Below are 21,402 nucleotides of genomic sequence, written 5' to 3'. Positions count from 1 at the left end.
TTCCAACTTCTGTCCTCAATTTCCAGAATCTCAGGTCTCAAAGGGGAGGAAACAACTTGCCAAAAAATGATTGAAATAAATGTGAGCCTTTTCCTTACCACTTTCCTTTTCTTCTTCTTCCCCAAAGCAGGCCAACTGCATAACATCATGGAAGGTAGAGGGGAGCTCATGAGAACTTTTGGCAGTGTGCTCACAGACACTTGAGGAACTGAGAAATGGAAAAGGAGGGACCCAAGCAGAAGACAGATCCATCTCTATCAGAGGCAGTGTGCCTGCTGACATCTCAGGAGGCAGGGCACATGGAATGGATGCCTACAGGTGAAGAGGGCAGGAGTATTTGGTAAACTGATTACATTGAAAAAATAAATTATTAAGAACAACAAGAGCCAGGTTTCTCATAGACAAAGGTACTTCATACCTAGAAGGAAGGAAGTCTAGAAGGAACCCTGAAGTGCTGCCTGGAAATAAAATATCCATATGAGCTCACATTTATATAGAGAGAAATAGTATACATAGACTTCTATTCCATAGTTTTACGTACTAAGAGGGCTGAGAAGCAATGGTATCCCACTAGCAACGAACACACTGCAAGCCCAGATCTTAGAACCAGTACTTGCTGGAAATATAATGATTCCAGAATCCAAGCAGGAATATCTTTTTGGGACAGAAAGTGAAAAAGTTTCTCAAGAATAATGAGGACATGACAAAAAGTCATAAGAACCATCTTGAATAGGAGTCATGGTTGGAATATATTTGAATGACAACATGAAAAAAGACAATAACAGATCACAAACCAGTGTTTGAGAGTCTATTAAATTTAAAAATAAATAGGTGCACCTAGGTGGCTCAGTTTGTTAAGCATCTTGATTTTGGCCCAAGTCATGATCTCATGGTTTGTAGGATCAAGCCCTGCGTCAGGTTCTGTGCTGACAGCATGGAGTCTGCTTGGGATACTCTCTCTCCTTCTTTTTCTGCTCCTGTCCTGCTTGTGTGTACACTGTCTCTCTCAAAATAACTAAACATTAAAAAAAATTTTTTAATTAAATGAGAAGAGAAATTTCTTCTTTATTGTGGAACGCCAACAAATAAATGTGGACAGTAGAGAAAAACAACATTTAGCAAGCATGATAATGGTTTGTGGTGTGGACAGTTGTCAATAGAGGCTTAAAGGTAATAGGAAAGGTTGCTGTGAAGAAAGGGCTAGAGAAATATGAATGTGACTTGTGGGTTAGACAATAGTGCTGTACCAATGACTTCTTTATTTGAAGGGTTTCATAGAGGTTATATAGGAAAGTGTCCATGTTTGGAGAAATAACACTGTCATATTTAGGGGTAATGTCTCCAACTTGCTTTCAAATACTTCAGAAAAAGACTAATGGTAATGGTGGTATTCTTTGAAAAGGGGGCAATGAAAAAAATATATTAAATGTTAACAGCTGGGGAATCTTATGAAGGGACACCTAAGAGGTCTTTCTGCTGTACTTTCAACTTTTCTGTAAGTTTGAAATTATTTCAAAATAAATTATTGAACTGATACTTAAAAAGTTAGTGTGATATGAGGCACCTGGGTAGCTCCACTGACTCTTGGTTTTGGCTCAGGTCATGATCTTGTGGTTCATGAGTTTGAGTCACACGGACTCTTTGCTGACAGTGCAGAGCCTGCTTGGGATTCTCTCTCTCCCTCCTTCTCTCTCTGCTCCTCCCCCTGCCTCAAAATAAATAAGTAAACTTGAAAAAAATGTTAGTGTGATAAAAAACCATTGCAGAGAGGTATAGCAGGAACAAACAGCAGCCCACAAATCTGGGTAATGTAATTTTCTCCACCTTTCTCTTACTTACCTGAATTTCTATTTCAAGCTCTAGAGTGGCAAGAGTCACAGAAGCTTAATATATTTCAATTCAGTGACTCTTCCCACACTGTTTTCCAGGGGGTTGCACCTTAGGTACTGGGACACTAATAAAATCCAAGATATTGGAGAGAAAATTGAGAACATATAGCCTTTAATTTCACCAGCCTTGCAGGTATCTACCAAAACATTATGTCTCTATCCTGTTCCATGTAAGCATGTCATACAGATCCCTCAGGAAATATTCCTCATTCTCCTTCCACACAGCTCCTTCAGGTTTCCCACTTTCTTCACCCTAGCAACAACTTGGCATTACATAAGTTTCCCTCACTTCCCCTCTCCCTTCTGGAAAAGCCTATATACAACCCAGGGTAAAGTTTTGGGGATTCCTAAACTGACTGACTGAAAATAACTAAGTTACCACCTTAAGGAATGGAAACATAAATTATATATTTAACTGAAACATAAAAATTAAAAAACCTAATTTTCCTGCACACTTGAGTTTCTGAAAGCAGAAAATGGACGGATGGCAGAGGAGACAGTTCCTGCCTAGTTTTTGAATGTCAAAATCCTAGGTCCTTGAGAGAACATCAAGGAAGGACTCATGGCTTATATTAAACCATTGTGGGGGAGCCTGGGTGGCTCAGTCAGTTAAGTGTCCAACTTCGGCTCAGGTCATGATCTCATGGTTTGTGAGTTCAAGCTCCACATCAGGCTCTGTACTGACAGCTCAGAGCCTGAAGCCTACTTCAATTCTGTGTCTCCCTCTCTCTCTGCCCCTCCTCTGCGCTCTCTCTCTCTCTTTCTCTCAAAAATAAATAAATATTTAAAAAATACAAAAAAAAAAAACCACTTCAAGGAAAGCATCATGAGTAATGGTGATAGTTATTCTCCTCAGCCTCATTCTCCAAGAGAAGAAAAGGATTATCTGGGCTGAGGAGAAGGAAAAGTGTCAGAAAAAAAAAATGGTAGGAAATTGGTAGGATATAGAGAGAAGTCCTGTACCCTGTTTGCTGAGCTAATGCAGACAGGTAGCAATATCCCAGATATGCTTGTGGGTTCTAAATCCGGTAGAATGTAATGTCCCATTCTTCCAGCAAAATCTTGAGGTGGCAAAATGCAAAAAAGTAGTGGGTGCCTGGTATTTCTAGGGTGAAGGTTATCAACCTTGGTCAAACACTGAAATTGCCTGGGAACTATACTAATAACTCAGGTTCTAAGCCAGGGCAGGGTTATCAAATTCCAGGGCAAGAATTGGAATCACCTCCAAGGTGTTAAAAATATATATATATTCTCCAGATATTGGCAGCACTGAAGCTTCTCATGCGATCCTTACATTTCAGCCAGGGCCAAGAATGGCGGATCTATACAGATGGAGCCCCGGGAAATCCCCCCAACATGCCTGTTGGCTGCCTGAGAAACAAAAAGTGTGCCCAACGTGGGCCCAGTTTGTACAGCAGTAGTGGAGTGATCCCCTGACTCCAAAAAAAACAAATGTCTGTATGAAAGCCCGTGTCAATGACTGATCAAGAACAAGATGGAGGGTAGACAGCTCAGAAGATGCCTCCGTGGCCAGATGACATCAAAGACAGAAAGCCCTTTCTTTCTTTCATACACACCCCTCTCCCTACAATACAGTCACAACACAAGGAGAAAGTAAGGAAGGCAGTGGGCCTTGCTGTTTGGCTCAGATTTGTTTTTACCACCTTCGTAGAACATGAACACAAAATAGAAAATTATATTTAAATACATAGAAATGTAAAAACCAAGTTTGTAGACTGATTTTTTTTCTTTTAAGGTGGTTAGGCAAGGTCATTTTTCATGGTGGAGGGGATCTGAAAAAGCATGAGAAGAGGGGTTAAAGTTTGGAATGCCAGCTGAGGTAATGAGCCTGGGAACTGACCAGAGATTATGAAAAGGATTATCGACCTGTGTTGCAGGGCCAACTGCGATTGGAAACTTTAAGTTTGTAGTGGCATCAATTTACATAGTTGAGCGACTTTTCTCCACTGGTGCTGCCAGAGCCACATCACAGAAGCAGATGGGATTGCTCATATTGATCTAAAGTTGGGGGGGTTGTGAATGGTATGGCTCCAGGGCAAATCAATGAAAGAAACTGAAAATCTCAAATGCTAGTTGAGAAGTTTAACTATTAACTCTCATTGAAAGACTGGCAGCCAAGTAGGTTTGAAGGTGGTGGAAAAGTGGTAGCAGAAGGATGTAAGCCAATGTGTTACTAAAATGGGAAATATACTCAAACCCCGTATTGCTATGGGACAAGTATGGAAGTAGAGGATGGAGACAGGAAGAGAGAACACCAAAAAACCACAGTGTGAGAACCTCATCAATCATCTGGAGAACAAATTATTCTACCAAACTAAAGGCAAAAATACTAATTTAAGGGCAAATAATGAATGAGGTTTCTGTGAAAAAGATAATCCTTTCTGAGAAAATAGAAGAGCAACTATTGCCATACATAAGTCATTTTTGGCCAACTTTTTAAGGGGACCGGAAGACTAATGATTCCTGTGATGTGAAAAGGAAAAAATTTTAAATCAACTAAAAGAGATTTTTTTTTAAGTCATAACCTAAGAATTCCAACACTAATCGAATTACTTAACATGTTCTACTTGGTAACAGTTAAGATATTGTCAGGACTGTTATCTGCTGTATTATTTTAGATGTGTCACAATGATAAATAATTTTAGTGTGAGAACCAAAGGGGCAATTGCTTGCGTATTTATCAGCAAGCTCCATTTTAAACATCCTTTTCTTACCATGAAAAATCCACAGAATTGGCATTAAACCAACAGTTATATGTGTTGAGTCTGAGAACACAGCATACGTTTGCCAAAATAGTTACATGATAATGTTAAATTCAATGGGGCATTTATCATACGAGCTTTAAAAAAGAAGAAACGGCACAATGGTTTCCCCTAGTTTGCCCTGAGAAAATTCCTTTAAAAGGATCTGCTCATCAGATTCTGCAATTTATTTCAAATTGGAATTGCAGAAATGAGTAAGTAACCCACTGAAATGCCTGGAAGCACTAAATGAAATTCCAGGGAGTGATTGAAAGTGTTGATCCAGATGGTGGTCAGACAATGTTTGGGAACTCTGCTGTCAGCCTAATTGTGAGTGATGACTGAACTCAGAGAGTTTGCACATTTGAATCAGATAAGCATCCATAATGTTGGATCCTTTCAAAATTTGTTTCAATGTGCCTTCGTCATTATTCATCTCTTTTTTCACTTGTTTTAATTTCTGATTATTTCCATTGCTAAGAGGATATTCAAAGAATATATATGCAATGGTTTTTTAAGCTACTTTTAAATCTGTGATTTATTCCATCAGCAAGCTCTTAAAACTCAGTGTTGGACATATCACATACAAAAAATGCAGCCCGTAATTTTGTGTGTTTGTCTTTCCTGTCCCTCTTCTCTACCACTTTCTTTTCTCTCTCTTCTCTCTCTCTCTTGTTCTCTTTTTTCTGAATACTCAATATCAAGACAGCACAAGACCCTCTAAGATCATATAGTTTAGTGGGAAGGAAAAAACAAACACCTATAAATATAATTATTTCAAAATTGTAATAAGAGCTACAAAATCTTTCTTGGTACCAAATAATGACAGTGGGAGGATGGGAAAGATAAGGAGGCATGAATTTGCTTCAGAAATGGTGGTCACCAGGGGCACCTGGGTAGCTCAGTCCATTGAGTGTCTGACTTTGGCTCAGGTCATGACCTCATGGTTGGTGAGTTCAAGCCCCACATCAGGGTCTCTGCTGTCAGCACAGAGCCCGCTTGGGATTCTCTGTCCCCCTCTCTCTCTACTGTTCCCCTACTGATGCTCTCTGTCTCTCAAAAATAAATAAATGTTTAAAAACAAAAAGAAAGAAAAGATTTTTGGAGAAGGTGACTTTGACAAGGCTGATTTCCAGAATAACAGTGTAAGCAAAGGAACCAACACTTGTGTGAGGCCCTAAGGAGAAAAGAACCCAGGGTGTTCCCAAAAGTGAGAGATTAGTGTACTAGAGCCCAGTGAGAGGAGAGAGACCAGAGATAAACCTGCAAAAGGGGGCTGCAGGAATGAAAAATTTGAATTGTATCCTAAGTGCAGTGAGTAGTCACTGAAGGGTGAGAAGTGGGGAAAAACACAATCAGATCTGATTTGCAGTTCAAAAAAAAAAATCATCAGCTTGAGGTAGAGAGTAGATGGAAGAAAGAAGACTAGAAGCAGAGAGAACAATTAAGAATCACTTATACTCCAGGTAAGTGACACAAATGGCCTGAATGAGGCAGGTGACAATGGACACTTCCTGCTCCATTTCAACCTTGAGTATATCTCATTGTGTTTTTATATTAGCAAAACAGCCTTATATTTTGTCCCTCTTTTTTGCTCACAATTCTTTATCCATATAAAAAGACCTAAAGTAGGTAATATGGTAAAAAGATATGCACCATTTATCTTCAATGAACTAAAAGAGTCAAGTTATTTTGTATAGTGAGAGAATCATGATTTTAGTTCATGAGAAAATGTAGTGTATTCACACCCTTTCTTGTCTTGTGAACTAAATATCATTTTATACGAATAAGCAACATGGCTCCAAGTCCACAATATTATAAACTTGATCAAAATTTAAAAGTTAAACTAAGACTCGAAGTAGTTTCCCAAACTTTACTAAGCACTATTCCTCCACTATATCAGTGAAAATATCAATGCTGATATGCCCAAGTAGTTTTGAGCATTATGATAAAGTTTACTCTATCTCCCAATCAATTTGTTAAAGGAAGAAAATGAGCATTCTTAGACATTTATAATTCTTCGTTGAATGGATGATTCTTTGGTAACATTAACCATAAATGAAATTAATGCATGCAATATGACACAAACTAAAATTTTTCATTTCAAAGAAAAATCCCTTATTAATTTATTTGTTGGTTATGAAGGGCTTAGTCACATAGCTAGAATATTTCCTCATTGTAAAATGAGTAAAACAGATTCTTTATCCTAAATCATCTCTGCAGACAGGCCCAAATCATTCAATAATTCTCTCATACCCACAGTTGGCATTTGCTGTCTACCCTGATTCTGATCATTGCTAAAACCTTCCTGGAGAGTTAGTAATTTACAATATGAATGAGTGGGAATGTGAATAAGAAAGAAAAATATAGGTGAAGTGACAATAACTAGCTAGTTTTTTATAAGGAGAAGAAACTATTATTTTTTTCTAAGATGAAACAAAAGTAATTGTCTTTGGTTTTATTGAGTAGCAGGGGAAAGGGGCTGAAATCAATTTGGGCTAAAGGCCAATCAATAACACTCCAGCACTAAACACATGGCTCAAATCCATTTTATTAATCACCTCAGGGAGTAAATCCCTAATTCCAAATTAGGTCTCCAAATCCCTTTCAATTCTTTGGTTTCTCCTAGCTGATCTGGGTAGCTATTCACCTCAGACTCCTACTTCCATTTTTGTTTTCTTTTTCTTTTCATGTGGCCATTCTTGTGATGAATATTTGAACATCAGCGCACTGCTTACATAACCTTAAGTGCCAAGCTTCTCTGAGGCTGTTGAGTCAGCCAAGCAGAACATGGAGGGGGAGAAAGAAGTGCTACCATGGTGATTTACCGAGAGGACTCACCCCTACATCAATGTTGCATAAATTAAATTCCATTCATCATCCTGGTGGTCTTTGTCAAAGCTATCTCTCCCTTTTGTAAACAGCAGCAGGGTCGTGTAGTACTAGAATACTAGGGAAAGCAGAAGAGGAGGGGCAACATATGTATTTCCACAGGCACACAGAAAATCCTTCCCAGCGGCATTATTGAAGAAATGATAATTGCGCCAGACACTTGCTCTGGAATATGAGGAAATGTTTCACAGGAGAGTGAATGAGAGATGTGATGAACATACATGGCATTATTAAGCCATATAACATACATGGCTCCTGAAGTCAACATACTCATTACAGCCTTTCCTCAGATATAACCATATGACAATTTTACCCTCATCACTGTTCTCTTACCCAGCACTTCATCTGTCTTACTTAGTTCTCCCAATCTGTTCTGTCCAAGTTCTGGATCCTGTGGCTCCCTAACACATGGTCAATTACAATAATGCACTCCTACCATTACGTCACTAGGCAGCCACCCATAAAAGGAGTCAGGTGACTAATTGTTGGCAACAAAATATTAGAATGTCCTTGCTCTGTGCCAACCAGGAGATACCTCTATGCCATTGATTTCCTTGGGTTTAGTATGGATTTATTTGTGTATCTTCAAACTGCGTCACTGGAAGCTGTGGGCTCTGGATCTGTAAGAGATTAGCGTTCCAGCCAGAGAGACAATCAATAATACGAGAAACTTCTGTTGCCTTAGTTTAGAGGGACAATATCTTGTTGTTTACTCAACATTATTTATGTTTCTCAGTTATTGAATTTGTGTTATGAATAGAGAAAGAGATTGAAACTGGTAAAAATAGCTCTAGATTAAATACCTAATTAGTGTACCCCAACTTCTAAAATGTTCTCTTTTCCTCACTAATTGGGCTTCATTAAATCATGATCTTGGATTAAACTTAATTAATTACAGGTTTTCGTAATTAATTTTCTTATTTTTACCACTCAAAATAAATGGAAAACAAGGGCTAAATCAAAGGGAAAATTCCCTTTCAAGTACCAATGTTTTATAATGAAACTAAGATATTTTAAATAATAGAAGAAATATTTAAGTCCCAGTGTTGAGTAACCATAATTCAGCACCAGGGCTAAGAAGTATTCTCTCGGTGCAAACAAAAAATGGCATTGACAGAGGAACTCTTGTACGTGGGCACCTACTATATGCTACTTTTTGAGCATAAAATACTACCATCAAGAATTTGATAACTCTACACTTCTGAGGATACAAAGAACAAACAAACACCTCAAAACCAACATGCCTAATACAAAACTTAAGATCTTCTCTTCAAACCAATTCCTTCTCCTATATGCTTCATCTCAGGGGTTGTACCATTATCTATCCAGGCCCATCCATAAACATAAAGAGCCATCTTTGACATCACCCTTGCCATCAGCCCACACATCCAATCCAACAGCGGCCTTGTTGATTTTGTCTCCTAAATACGTTTGCAATGGTTTCACCTCAGGCTATGCTACATACATCTCTCCCATAAATAAATAGTTCACAATGGTCTCCTGTTTTTCTAGAATCCCTTTCCCTTTCCAGCCTACGATCTAGTCACCACAATATAGTCAGTATTTCAAAATACAAATCTCACACCATCCTTAAACCCTTTACTCACTAGCATCTGGGGCTCTAGGGTGAGAGGACAGACATAACTGCTCAGGTGAAAGAATCCATAAGCAATAGCAATGTCAACCAAGAATTCACCTTCAGCGAATCTTCACACACATTCTCCCCATGATCCAGCCGGGCCAAGTTTTTAACCTTTTCCAAAATATACTACAGTATTTGTGATTCTTTGGTTTTAAATGAACTTTACCTGAGAAACTCATGCTTTTTCTTTAGAACTCTGTTCATCCCTTCCTGCTTCTGTTGGCCTTTTCTGGCTGTACCAAGGCTGGGTTATTTAATCCTTATCGCTAGCACTTTTAGGTTCTTAGGTTAAGACTTTTGCATTCATGCTATTATTAGCCTCATTTTTTTCCCCACAAAATATTGTTTAAATATATGGCTGAAGTCACCACTGAACTGTTAGCTGTTGATGGCTAAGTATTATTTATTCATTTTCTCAGTTTTCCAACAGGTATTTTTGAGTGCCTACTACTACATGCCAATACATGAACTCTAGCACATGAAAGGCATACAGTTGACACTCAATGTGTTTGTCCTGAGGCATAGGAAAACATTTTTTTGGTGTTGATGTTGTCTTCTTTAGGAAAAAAAAGAAGGGGCCAAGAGTGTTTTTTTTTTATCACCATTAGACTTTTGTTCTTGTTGTTTGTTTTATGTTATATAACACCATTCCCAACACATATGAGGTGTCATGTAAATGTTTTCTGACTAAATGAATGAATCCCTGGAAAACCTTTCCCACATTTCTGCTAAGTAAATTCTGATTCATGTTTCCTGCTTGCAAGAAGCATTTCTCAGCTTCCCAAGACAATTCTGTCAGCCCCTCCTTTATGCTCCGAGAGCAAATGTGAATACTCTTAGGAGAGTACTTGACTGCATTTTAAAATCTTTTTTGAGCATCTGTTTCTTTCTTCCTTTTTTTTTTACCAAGGTGTGAGTTCTTGGCATTATGTGTCTTATTGACCTAGCATAACGAATAAATGAATGCATGAAGACCTACAATGAAATACAACATCCGAAAGTGTACAAGAAAGGGCCATTAATTTTGAATTAAAGGATGGAAGGTTAGGTTTCTGGGGAAAATGGTACTGGAGTTGAAAGAGGAATAAGATGAATAAAATAAAATTCCAGGGTCCTATGAGAGATAGGGATAAGAAAAGGCAGTACAAATGAAGGCCAGCATAACAAAGCAAGGCATAACTGTGCATGTGCAAGGAAGTGCCTGGAGTGGCTGGAACACAGGAGAGTGGAGGATTTGCAGATGGTGCAGGGATAGTGCAAGAAAGGAGCTTGAAGGTAGGTTATGAAAGGCTAACGTGGTGCAAGGATGTGCCACGAACAGGATTTGAATGTCATTTGGAAATACAGGCTGCTGCAGGACATCAGAATATGATAAGGGCAGAGAGTGGTCATTGGATTTGGTGAATAGAAAATAGGAGCTTTTAGAAGACTGTTTTCATTGGATAATGGAGGAATCAAGAATGTATGTATTTTGCACCAAGTGGAAACAAAACAAGTGCAAAAACAAATAGAGCATTCTGAGAATTTTCATAACAAAAGAGAATAAGGGGCAAGAATTCAAAGTTGAGAGAAGACTGAACATGTGTGTTGGTCTAGAAAAAGAAGTTAATTAATGGAGGCAATATCAAAAACCAGATGAAAAAAAATAGTACAGTTGAAAGTAAAACTTTGAAAGGAGGAAGGATCTTTCTCCTTAGGGATCAAGTTTATAAAAAGCGAGCGTGATATGCTTCTTTAAGGTATCTTTGTTAGAATGCATGTGGTAAGGGTAAATTGTAGCATCTAGAAGTATTTAATTGTATTTTATTTATCACTTAAGTGGATAAAGACTATAGTATTTTAGAAGGGAAAAGAGCTAAGAGGTACTGGCTGATAGATGATCTCTAAGTGTTCACATAATTCTAAACTTCTTTGTCTATAGGTGTCTTCTAAATTATTTCTCTTGACCATTTTCAGTGTCAGGGGAGATGGGATGGCTGTTCTTTCTCATATGCTCTCATGGACGATGCTACTGGATGTCCTGGCTGTCACGTCTCTAGGAATTTCTTCCATAGACAGAAAAATATCACAGTTAAATAACAGTAAACTAGTATTGATTTCTTGCTACTGTGTATTTTTCATTCTCCAAAATTCAATGGCCAGGCATACTATGTTGGAGAACTGTTAAATGAACTTGCCATACTTTAATTAAAACTTGATTTCAAGTCAATGGGCATTTCTTACTCCTTTAAGGAATCAGCAGACTGATAGCTCCCCCCCACAGATCACTTTGGTCCTCTTCAAATATTGTGACATACAAAAACAAAAAATAAAACCCTCATAAAATGTATTTGCAAAGCATTAAGCTAATTGAATTTCTCTTAATGCAGTAACAATTAAATTTAAAAAAAATCTTAGAAAACTTAATCAGGTACTTTACATTGTCTGCTGAATAACCACTGGCTATACTAATATCTTAAAAGACAATTTCAGTAACTCTTTATAACTGCATGATGACCACTGAGTAATTTTTCTTTCCTTTTACTTTCCAAAATAAATTTATCACTGTTATGGTCTATAATAAAAATTGTCTAAAATAACATGCAGTGAGTTTTAACAACATACCAAGCTTAATTTGAATTATCTTTGGCTGTAGCTTTTCTTCATCTTAAATCATCCAAACTCTAATCATAATTCCTTTCTTGTTTATGGCTGTAGATACACAGTGTGTTAATGATCCATCCCATATGCTCGTTAAGGTGAGTTCAATTGTTCTTTGCCAGGAGTCTTTTTTTTTTATTTTTTAAAGTTTATTTATTATTTTTGAGAGAGACAGACAAACAGACAGATAGACAGAGCACAAGCTGTGGGAGAGGAGGCAGAGAGAGAGGGAGACACAGAATCCAAAGCAGGCTTCGAGTTCTGAGCTGTCAGCACAGAGTCCAACACAGGGCTCAAACTCACAAACCTTGAGACCATGACCTGAGCTGAAGCTGGATGCCTAACTGACTGAGCCACCCAGGTGCCCCAATCTTTTTTTTTTTAACCTACATCATGCAAGAAAAGTTAGGTTGACCTAATGTTTTTTGGAGCATAGGATCTTCACAGCCATATTTGCAATATCTCTTTTTAAATGCTAGTGTTCTCCCCTCCTACTCTACTTTCTAATGTTTTAAGGGAGATGAATTGGGGGAAAAAAGGGGAGAAAAACCACCTAATGCTGCTGGGTGCTGAGCTTGCTAGATTTTAATACCACGATGCCAGGCTTATCTCCTTTCTTGATTGATTAGAGCTTGACGGCATAGCATAAGCTGCAGCAATGTTAAAGGATTGCTGCTGTATCTCTTCCACATCATTTCAAAAAGTTTCCAATGATAATCTACTTGCCCTCCCACCCCACCAGGTTCTGTTGTTATTTGCAGGAGATAGGGCTTGGTTCTCAAGACATTCTGGTAGCCCAACAATTCTCTTAGTGAACAATGGGATAAGAGGGAAAGGGCTGACAGCTAAATAAAAGCATCATCCATATTATTCTCATGGGCAGTAAGTTTCCAACTACCACTTAAATACATTCTTTAGGTAAAATAAAAGACTTTTCATGGGGTGCCTGGGTGGCTCAGTCAGTTAAGTGTCTCCCACTTAATTTCAGCTCAGGTCATGATCTTACAGTTCACGAGATCAAGCCCCGTGTTGGGCTCTGCACTGACAGCACAGAGACTGATTGGGATTCTTTCTCCCTCTCTCTCTCTCTGCCCTGACCCCACTTTGTGTGTGCATATATGCATTCTCTCTCTCTCTCTCTCTCAAAATAAATAAACATTTTTTTAAAAAGACCTTTCTTTTTGTAAATTATGAAATCCAACTGCTAGCATAAAAGTATTTTTAAATTTAAACTGATTTATAGCACATTTGAAAGGTAATGCATACTAAGTCTCCAATAGAGTGGAAAAATATTTGAAGTAGTTCAAGAATTACTTCACTATATGATATAACAAGGACTCCATTTCAGAAAATAAATCTTGTGAGCCACCAGGTACCATCTCTAGTGGTTGTCTCAGTACACACAGGTACAATAAGGAACAAACTTTTTCTGCCAGGTAACAGTTTTTTTCTTATTTTTGCAGAAGTAAAGGTGTTGTGGTAGTAAACATAGGAATGCTTATCTATATGAGATACAGTATAAAATGCAACACGGATACAAAATATCTGATCTGAGAAACAGATAGGAATAAGAATGTCTTCTATTATGAGTTAGGACCTTAACCTATTTACGTTCACCACATGAATCATTCAATGACATCAGAAACAAGTCAGTGCTATTCACACTCATTTCCATATACAGGTTACAGACTTCTACCTTCATGGAAGATTTTACTCAAGTATCTTAGTGGTTTTGCTTTTTTGACAAAGAGAATAAAGTAGGGTACATGTGTTTGCTCTTCTTTTGTAATTATGTTACTTTGAGAGAGTTTTTTTTTTTTAAACTCAATTATATGTGTAGTTTCAAAATGAAGAGTGATGACATTTTTTTCCTCTCAAAGAATTACCCCCAAATAATGAGGAGAATGAGAAACATAAAACCAATTCGATCTTCAGTGCAAAGGAGACATGAATAATAAAACTATTTATATAAAGATGGCTTAGCAAGGAAGAGTCAAACCTAAGTGACTATAAAAGGTGGAAACTAATGAAAAGCCAAATGATTGTCCCTGAAGAACCTCAGAACAACAATGCAAGCGACAATTCAGAAGGTCTCAAAAATTAGATAGCATAGGAAGAAAAAGCAAATAGCATAAAGCAGGGTGATTTTTCAAAAATCCTTATAAGAAGCAGTTAGATCCGTAGGCAAAAATGTAAAATTTCTAGAAGAAAAGCAAGAGACCAAAGTTTTGCTCTATGGACAACCCAATGATTAGGGCACCTACACTCGAGGCATAGAGAAGGGACTGTGGGAAAGCCATTCCGGAAACAGGTGATTAGGTCTTCATACTGAACCACTGGATCACTCCCCCAACCCTGCAGAATGGCTGCAGCTAGGCTGATGTCTCCAGGCAGGTGACTGCAAGAACCTCTTCTAGAGAAAATAAAGAGATAAAGACCTACAGCTACTAACATTTGGGATCCTCTAATGACAAAGCTAACTAGCCCTCTGACTACCCTCAGAATGAAGGCTACCAGTGCACAAGCCTACTCCTACCCAAAGACCCTCCAAGTAGCTTTTCAGCTCCTCATGAAAATTAATGGACAGCCTGGGATGACTGAATATTTGAGGGGCAAATTTAACATAAAATATAGTTAGGAAAATGAACAAACAGGAAATAAAATAGCAGGAAGAAATGGATAATGAAGGTAACAGGCAGCGCAGGTAATAATCATAACATGTCAGAGGAATCAAAGAAGCTACTGTATCAATGAGATAGGAGATGGACATGATTTTAAAGAGGAACATTTTGAAAAAGAGCTCTTAAAGTTCTAAAGCAGGATTTTTGCAATATAAAAATCAAAGATTTAGGTAATAATCTTGTGGAAATATTGTAAAGTAAAACAAAAAACCAATTAGATAGGTAATAGAAGAGAGAATATAATGAAGAAGATTACTCTAAGAGATATTTCATACAACTAATAGACTCACTCAGAAGGAGACCAGATAAAATGTTGCTGGTGAGAAATTATCAAAAAATAATACAAGAAAATATTCTATAACCAAAGTACATGAATCTCTAGAACGAAAGTGTCACTACCAAGTGCCCAGTATAATAAATGGAAAAAGATTAACAACACAACAGACTATTTTGTTTACTTCTTCAATTAATATATAATATCTAAATTTTGGCATTTAACTTTTGTTTTATTTTCTATTTTTGTTGCCATTTTATGTGTTTTCATGATATTTCTTGAACTTTTTAATGAAAAATTGAAGAAAGTATGGCAGGATGTTTGCTGCTATGTTAACCAAAAAGAAAAAAAAAAGTTTATTGTTGAGAATCTGTAGCACACAATTTACTACTTAATTGCACATTCTTGTTTTAGTTCACGACTATTAAATTTGTTTCTCAAAAGAGAAGGGCTAGCACAACATACACTGTCAAATAATTTTAAAAAAAATTTTTAATGGTTATTTTTTTTTTGAGGGGCACAGACACTGCTTATTGAGCGGCAGGTGCAGGAGAGGTAGCTGGCTCCAGTGTAGAAGCAGAGGTGGCAGGTCATGCCAAGGTGCTGTAGGGCATCTGGCAGCCAGGGCCATGCCCCCCATCCTAGGGGACAGCACAAGCTCACTACGACAAGAGTAGCAAAGAGCTGGCCAGGGGAAGAGGCAGCCACAGCCTCCCATGATCCTGGGCAAGAAGTGGCAGGTGAACTTGGCAACAGGGGGTGTGGCAGGGCCTGGGATGGGAGGACTGGGGTCTGGGTGTTCTGGGGGGAGGACAAAAGGGGATCACGTCTGCGGGGTGGAGTAGAGACTGTGGTGGTGGCCACCTGGTCCCAGCACCTGGGAGAAGAGCAGATGAGTGGTCCATGTCTGGCTGCCCCCGCACCAGGCTGGCTCCCGCCCGATGGCGCCGTACCAGCTGCCGGAGCCTAGGCTGCCTGACATGCTGGTGCTCTCGCTCTGGCCATGCTCCCAGAAACAGCCCTCATCCTCACAGTGCCCTGCCCGGTCGAAGAAGTCGGAACGGGAGCCAAAGACCAGGTCCTGCGGGGGCCGGTGCACCCGGAAGAAGCCCACCAGCAGGGCGGTGGGCAGCAACTCCCACACACAGAGGATGAGGCCAAACACCAGGTAGCCTTTGTTCCCCAGGTCGTTCACCAGGTCCGCCTGGTCAGAGACATTGTACCAGTCGTAATCGAAGGCATCCAGCCGGCGCTGGGGGTCAAGGCCAGGACCGCCAGGTTGTAGCAGGCCCGGCTGGCATAGAGCAGGACCATGGCGCCACCCATTGCAGCCGCCTGGCACACACGGGTCCCCTTGGCCTCCAGGTAGATGCTGGTGGAGGGCGCCCTGCCTGGCGACAAGGCAGAGGCAGGCAGCAAGAGACAGCGTGCAGGTGACAAAGAGGCAGTCGCTCACCAGGACTCGCACCAGCAGGAGGGCCCAGGGCTGTGCCTGGCGCCGGCGGGACAGCACAGCACAGCACAGCACGCAGCGCATTCACCAGCAGAAAGAGCAGCGAGGCCCCCGCGAAGGCCCCCCGGACGGCCAGCAAGCCTCAGCTCATCTCCGGCCGGCGCTTGGCCTTGGCCTTGAGCACAACCTGGGCGAAGTAGAGGTTCATAAGTGTCAGCGTGAAGAACTGTAGGCAGACAGGGCAGCAGTAGCGAAGCCAAAAGGGCAGGGGTCCCAGGTGGTTGGCTCGGGGGGGGGGGGGGGGGGGTATCTCGGAAGTAGAAGGAGAAGAGGGTGGTGCACAAGGCAGCCCAGAGCAAACAGAGTGCCAGGAACACCGCCTGATAGCTGAGACGCTTGTGCCCATATAGAAGCACCAGCCAGAGTTGGGCATAGACAGAAAAGAAGAGTAGGGCGTACAGGGTGGTGTAGGCCGCAGTCAGCCCCAGGGTCACTGCGGGAGGCAGCGCAGGCACCAGCCAGGCGGCAGGCACCAGGCCAGACAGGTTACTCTCCATGTCTGGAAGGGAGGCCTGAATCCCAGAGAACGAGATGGAGGGGCTGGCAGGCGGCCAGGGAAATAAATATGGAGGAGTGGGAGTTGCAGGGTGCAGCGACAGAGACGGGGAGCTCAGGAGGAAAGAAGCTGCGACTGGCCAGGCCCTTCCTCCTCAACAGAGGGACCCTGCCCTTGCAGCGGGGCACAGGAAGCCTGGGGCCTGGGCCCCTCACTATGGGGCGTGAAAGGACAGTCTCTCGAGGGCAGAGGCGGGAGGCGGGAGGCGGGCAGGGTCTCCTCCCTGGGCCAGCCCCAGAGGGGGATGAGGGGGTTCAGAGGCTGAAGGACAGGGGTCCCTGGCCTTGGTCGTTCGAATCGTCTCGGTAGGAGGGGAGAGCCGAGAGATACCCTTCGGCTGAGGGCAGCGGCCGCTGCGGGTGGGGCGCTCAATCCCCAGCTCTCCCCCTCCCCAAACTGGGGGTCTCTCTCCCCTCCAATAATCCGGATTGGGGACGGCCTCTGCCTTCTGTCCTCGGAATTCCGACGCTGCCCCCACCCCACCCCCCTATGCATCCACTCTCCAGCCTCGGGGGGGGGGGGGGGGTGCTGGAGGAGACCGACGCCGGGTCCTCGGGACGCCGCGGGGGAAGCCGGCTCTGGTCGCTGGGACCCGGGGCTCTGGCTCCCCAGCTCCCCGGCTCCCGCTGCTCCGCCCCCTCCTGCGCCTGCAAATAAAATAATGTTTATTTATTTTTAAGAGAGAGACAGAGTGCAAGCAGTGAGGGACAGAGAGAGAGGGAGACACAGAATCCCGAAGAAGGCTCCAGGCTCTGAGCTGTCAGCACAGAGCCGGATGCAGGGATTGAGCCCATGAACTGTGAGATCATAACCCGAGCCAAAGTCAGATGCCCAACCAACTGAGCCACCCAAGGACCCCTCACTGTCAAGTAATTTTTAACAAGAGCATCAAACTAACACAATGGGAAAATGAAAGTTGACATATGCAAAAAGTATTTCAAGATGGGCTCATAGAGCCAAAGGTAGAATCTAAAATTAAAATACTCTGGAAGAGGAATGCCTGGGTGGCTCAGTCGGTTGGGCCACAGACTCTTGATTTTGGCTCAGGTCATGAACTCACATTCTGTAGGTTCAAGCTCCATGTAGCGCTCCATGCTGGCCATGCAGAGCCTGCTTGGGATTCTCTTTCTCCCTCTCTGCCTCTGTTCCCCACCCCCCCACTTGTGTTGTCTCTCTCTGTCTCTCAAAATAAATAAATAAACTTAAAAATTATTTTTAAAAAAACTCTGGAAGAAATATAGGAGAATATCTTTCAACCTTGAGAGGGAAAGATTTCTTAGATAAGACAGAGAAAGCACTACCTATAAAAGAAAAAAATTGCTAAAATTTAGTTATCAAAACTGAAAATTTGTTTTCATCAAAAAAAATACTATTAAGAAAATAGATTTTAAAAAAGAGAGGCAAAACAGAAAACAGACTCTGAACTACAGAGAAGAAACTGAAGGTTGCCAGAGGGGAGGTGGGCAGGGGGATGGGTGAAGTGGGAGATGGGGATTAAGGAGTGCACTGTGATGAGCAGAGCACTGGGTACTGTATAAAAGTGATGAATCACCTGAAACTAATATTACACTGTATGTTAACTAACTGGAATTTAAATAAAATTTTGGAAAAAAAAAAAGAAAATAGACTTATCACAGGGATCATTCCATAATGTATAAAATATTGAATCATGGGACACTTCAGTGTCTCAGTTAAGCGACTGACTCTTGACTTTGTCATGTTCTCATAGTTCATGAGTTTGAGCCCCACATCAAGCTCTATGCTGACTGCAGAGCCTGCTGGGGATTCTGTCTCTCTCTCTCTCTCTCTCTCTCTCTGCCCCTCCCCTGCTGGCTCTCTATCTCTCTCTCAAAATAAATAAAAACAAACTTTAAAAAAATATTGCATCACTATGATATACACCTGAAACGAATAGTATATTGTATGTAAACTATACTTGAGTAAAAACAAAACAAAACAGCAAAAACATGATCTAAATGGAGAGATACATTACTGGATAAAAAGACTCAATATGTTCAAGATAGGAATTCTTCCTAAACTAGAGATCCAATGGCAATTAAAATTAAAATTCTGGGACACCTGGGTTGCTCAGTCTGATAAGCCTCTGACATGGCTCAAGCCATGATCTTGCATTCATGAATTCGAGCCCACACAGGGCTCCCTGCTGTCAGCATGGAGCCTTCTGTGAAACTTCTGTCTCCTTCTCTCTGCCCCTCCCATATGAGTGTGCTCTCTCAAAATAAACATTAAAAAAAGAATTAAAAAATAAAATAAAATAAAATAAAATAAAATAAAATAAAATAAAAATGCCAATGAAACTTGGAAAAAAAAAGAAATAAGCAAGCCACAGATTGGGAGAAACATTCACAACTCATACAAATGACAAAAGATTTGAATTCAAAATACACTAATGACTTCTAAAATTCACAACAAAATGGTAGACAACCCAATTTAAAAATAGGCAAAAGTCATCTCATGAAGGAAGATAAACAAATGTCCAATAAGCATGTAAAAAAGGGCTCAACACTAGTAGTCATCAAGGAAATGTAAATTAAAACCACAATGACAACATCCATTAAAATGGCTAAAATGAAAAAGAGGGAATACAAATATCAATGAGGATGGGGAGCAACCAGTACTCCCATACATTACTAGTGGAAGTTTAAATGATACAATCACACATTCACCCTCTGACACATCAGTTCCACTCATAGATATTTATTCAAGAGAAATGAAAACATATGCCCTCGGAAAGGCTTGTATAAAGAATGTTTACATCAGTTTTAGTCATAATAGCCCAAAACTGAAAACAGTTCAGTGTCCATCAGCAGGAGAACAGATAAACAAACTGTGGTATTTACGGTATATTTCTCAACAATAAAAAAGAACATGGGGTGAATCGCAAAAACATTATGTTGAGGAGAAGGAACCAGACACAAAAGAATTTGTGTTGTAGGATTCCACTGAAAGAAAGTACTAGATTAGGTAAAACTAATCAAATTGCTTGGTGTGGTAGGAAGGGAGGCTTAATAAACAGAAAGGGGCATGAGTACCCCATTGGAGTGATAGAAACGGCCTATATCTTGATTAGGAATGTGGGTTACACAGATATATTCTGTTTTTAAATACCGGTTGAACTGTACCTTTAAATGTATGCATTTCACTCTATGGAGATGATATTTTAATAAATTCATGTAGACAAAATAGAAGAGCTAGGATTAGATGTTAGATTTATAAGACACTTTTCCTATTAATTGTCGTATTATTGGGTAACATAAGAATAGAGTCCAAATGACCTATTTCAAAAGCTCTGCCAAAGTAGATTTTAATATCCTGTATGAGAAGTTCCAGTTTAATGGTGTCCCCACTGCTTATGAGGAATTCTGTTGTACATGGAAGTCGACCTGGAAAATAGTTCCATCAGAAGGATGCACATATTGCAAACTGTCCTAAATTAATTTGCTTGTTTACAGCCAATAGGGTTTTGGGGGGTACATATCTGTAATCTCCAATGGTTACAGGTGAGAGCTATGGGTGCCTTTCCCCAGCCATCTCACCTCTGGGAGGTGTGTTATAATGAAAGCAGGTATTAGACTGAATCTGGTAACACATACCAACATCTATTAGCAAGTGACCATGAATACAATCATACAAACTGTTCTGTATGTTCAATGAAGTCCCAGCCCTCTGTCTTTTTTGGCACTTTGATAACAAGCACTTTGTGTAGAGGTTTAGGTAGAAATAGGCTCTGGCAGAAGAAGTCAGCTATTATTCTGGTTGGATCAGGTAACAGAATCTTCCCAAAGATCTTGGGACGTGAGGTTGATGGAGTTTAGAATCAGAGTATAGGCAGCTCTGGCCTGATTCTTAGGTCCTGTTTGAGCAAGGCTGAGATGACTATGTATTTCTAGCCAATCAACTTGTCTTGAATACCACTCATTTCATCAGTGAAAAAGAAAGCTATATGCTAACTTATAAATATTCTACAGCTGACCTCAGGTAAAAATAGTTGTAGCTTAGCAACCTGTGCATATTGGGGTCTAGTTAGAGCAGTGGTCCTCAACTATAACAATATGTTAGAATCACTTCTGGAGAGTTTTTAAATCCCAATGCCCAGACCACATGCCAGACCCATAACATCAGAGTTTTAGGGGGTGGGATGTAATCATCAGTGTTTTTCAAACCTCCCTAGGTGATTCCAATTTACAGATAAAGTCGAGGACCACTGAATTAGAACCTTCCAATCTAGTTTAATAGCAGTGTACATTCCTGAATAGGTATTTTAAATACTATTTAGCTAACTTTAAGAGATAGATAATATACTTTATATAGCACACTATGAATGTTTAAATATCTTTAAATAAATTATAACAATACAATAATATGAAACCTATCCCTTCTTTAGTGAACAAAGACAACAGAACTAGAAATATCAACTGGAAAAGAACTGTAATAGTTCCCAGGAAAGAAATCTGGCTATTTTTGAGTAGCGGATGCATTTAAATACAGATTATTAAGACTCCACCTCGAAAATTTGACCACTGAGGGCTGCC

At 40.3% G+C, this 21,402-nt stretch overlaps 1 pseudogene; it reads right to left on the bottom strand.

Annotated features, from left to right (window-relative positions):
* Positions 1-15,360: 15,360 nt before the first annotated feature.
* Positions 15,361-16,790, bottom strand: LOC101086575 (annotated as a pseudogene).
* Positions 16,791-21,402: the final 4,612 nt, after the last annotated feature.

This window comes from Felis catus, chromosome B4 (genome assembly GCF_018350175.1).
Source record: "Felis catus isolate Fca126 chromosome B4, F.catus_Fca126_mat1.0, whole genome shotgun sequence".
NCBI lineage: Eukaryota > Metazoa > Chordata > Mammalia > Carnivora > Felidae > Felis > Felis catus.
Note: the sequence above shows the minus strand (reverse complement) of the source record. Positions and strands in the feature narration are given on the sequence as shown.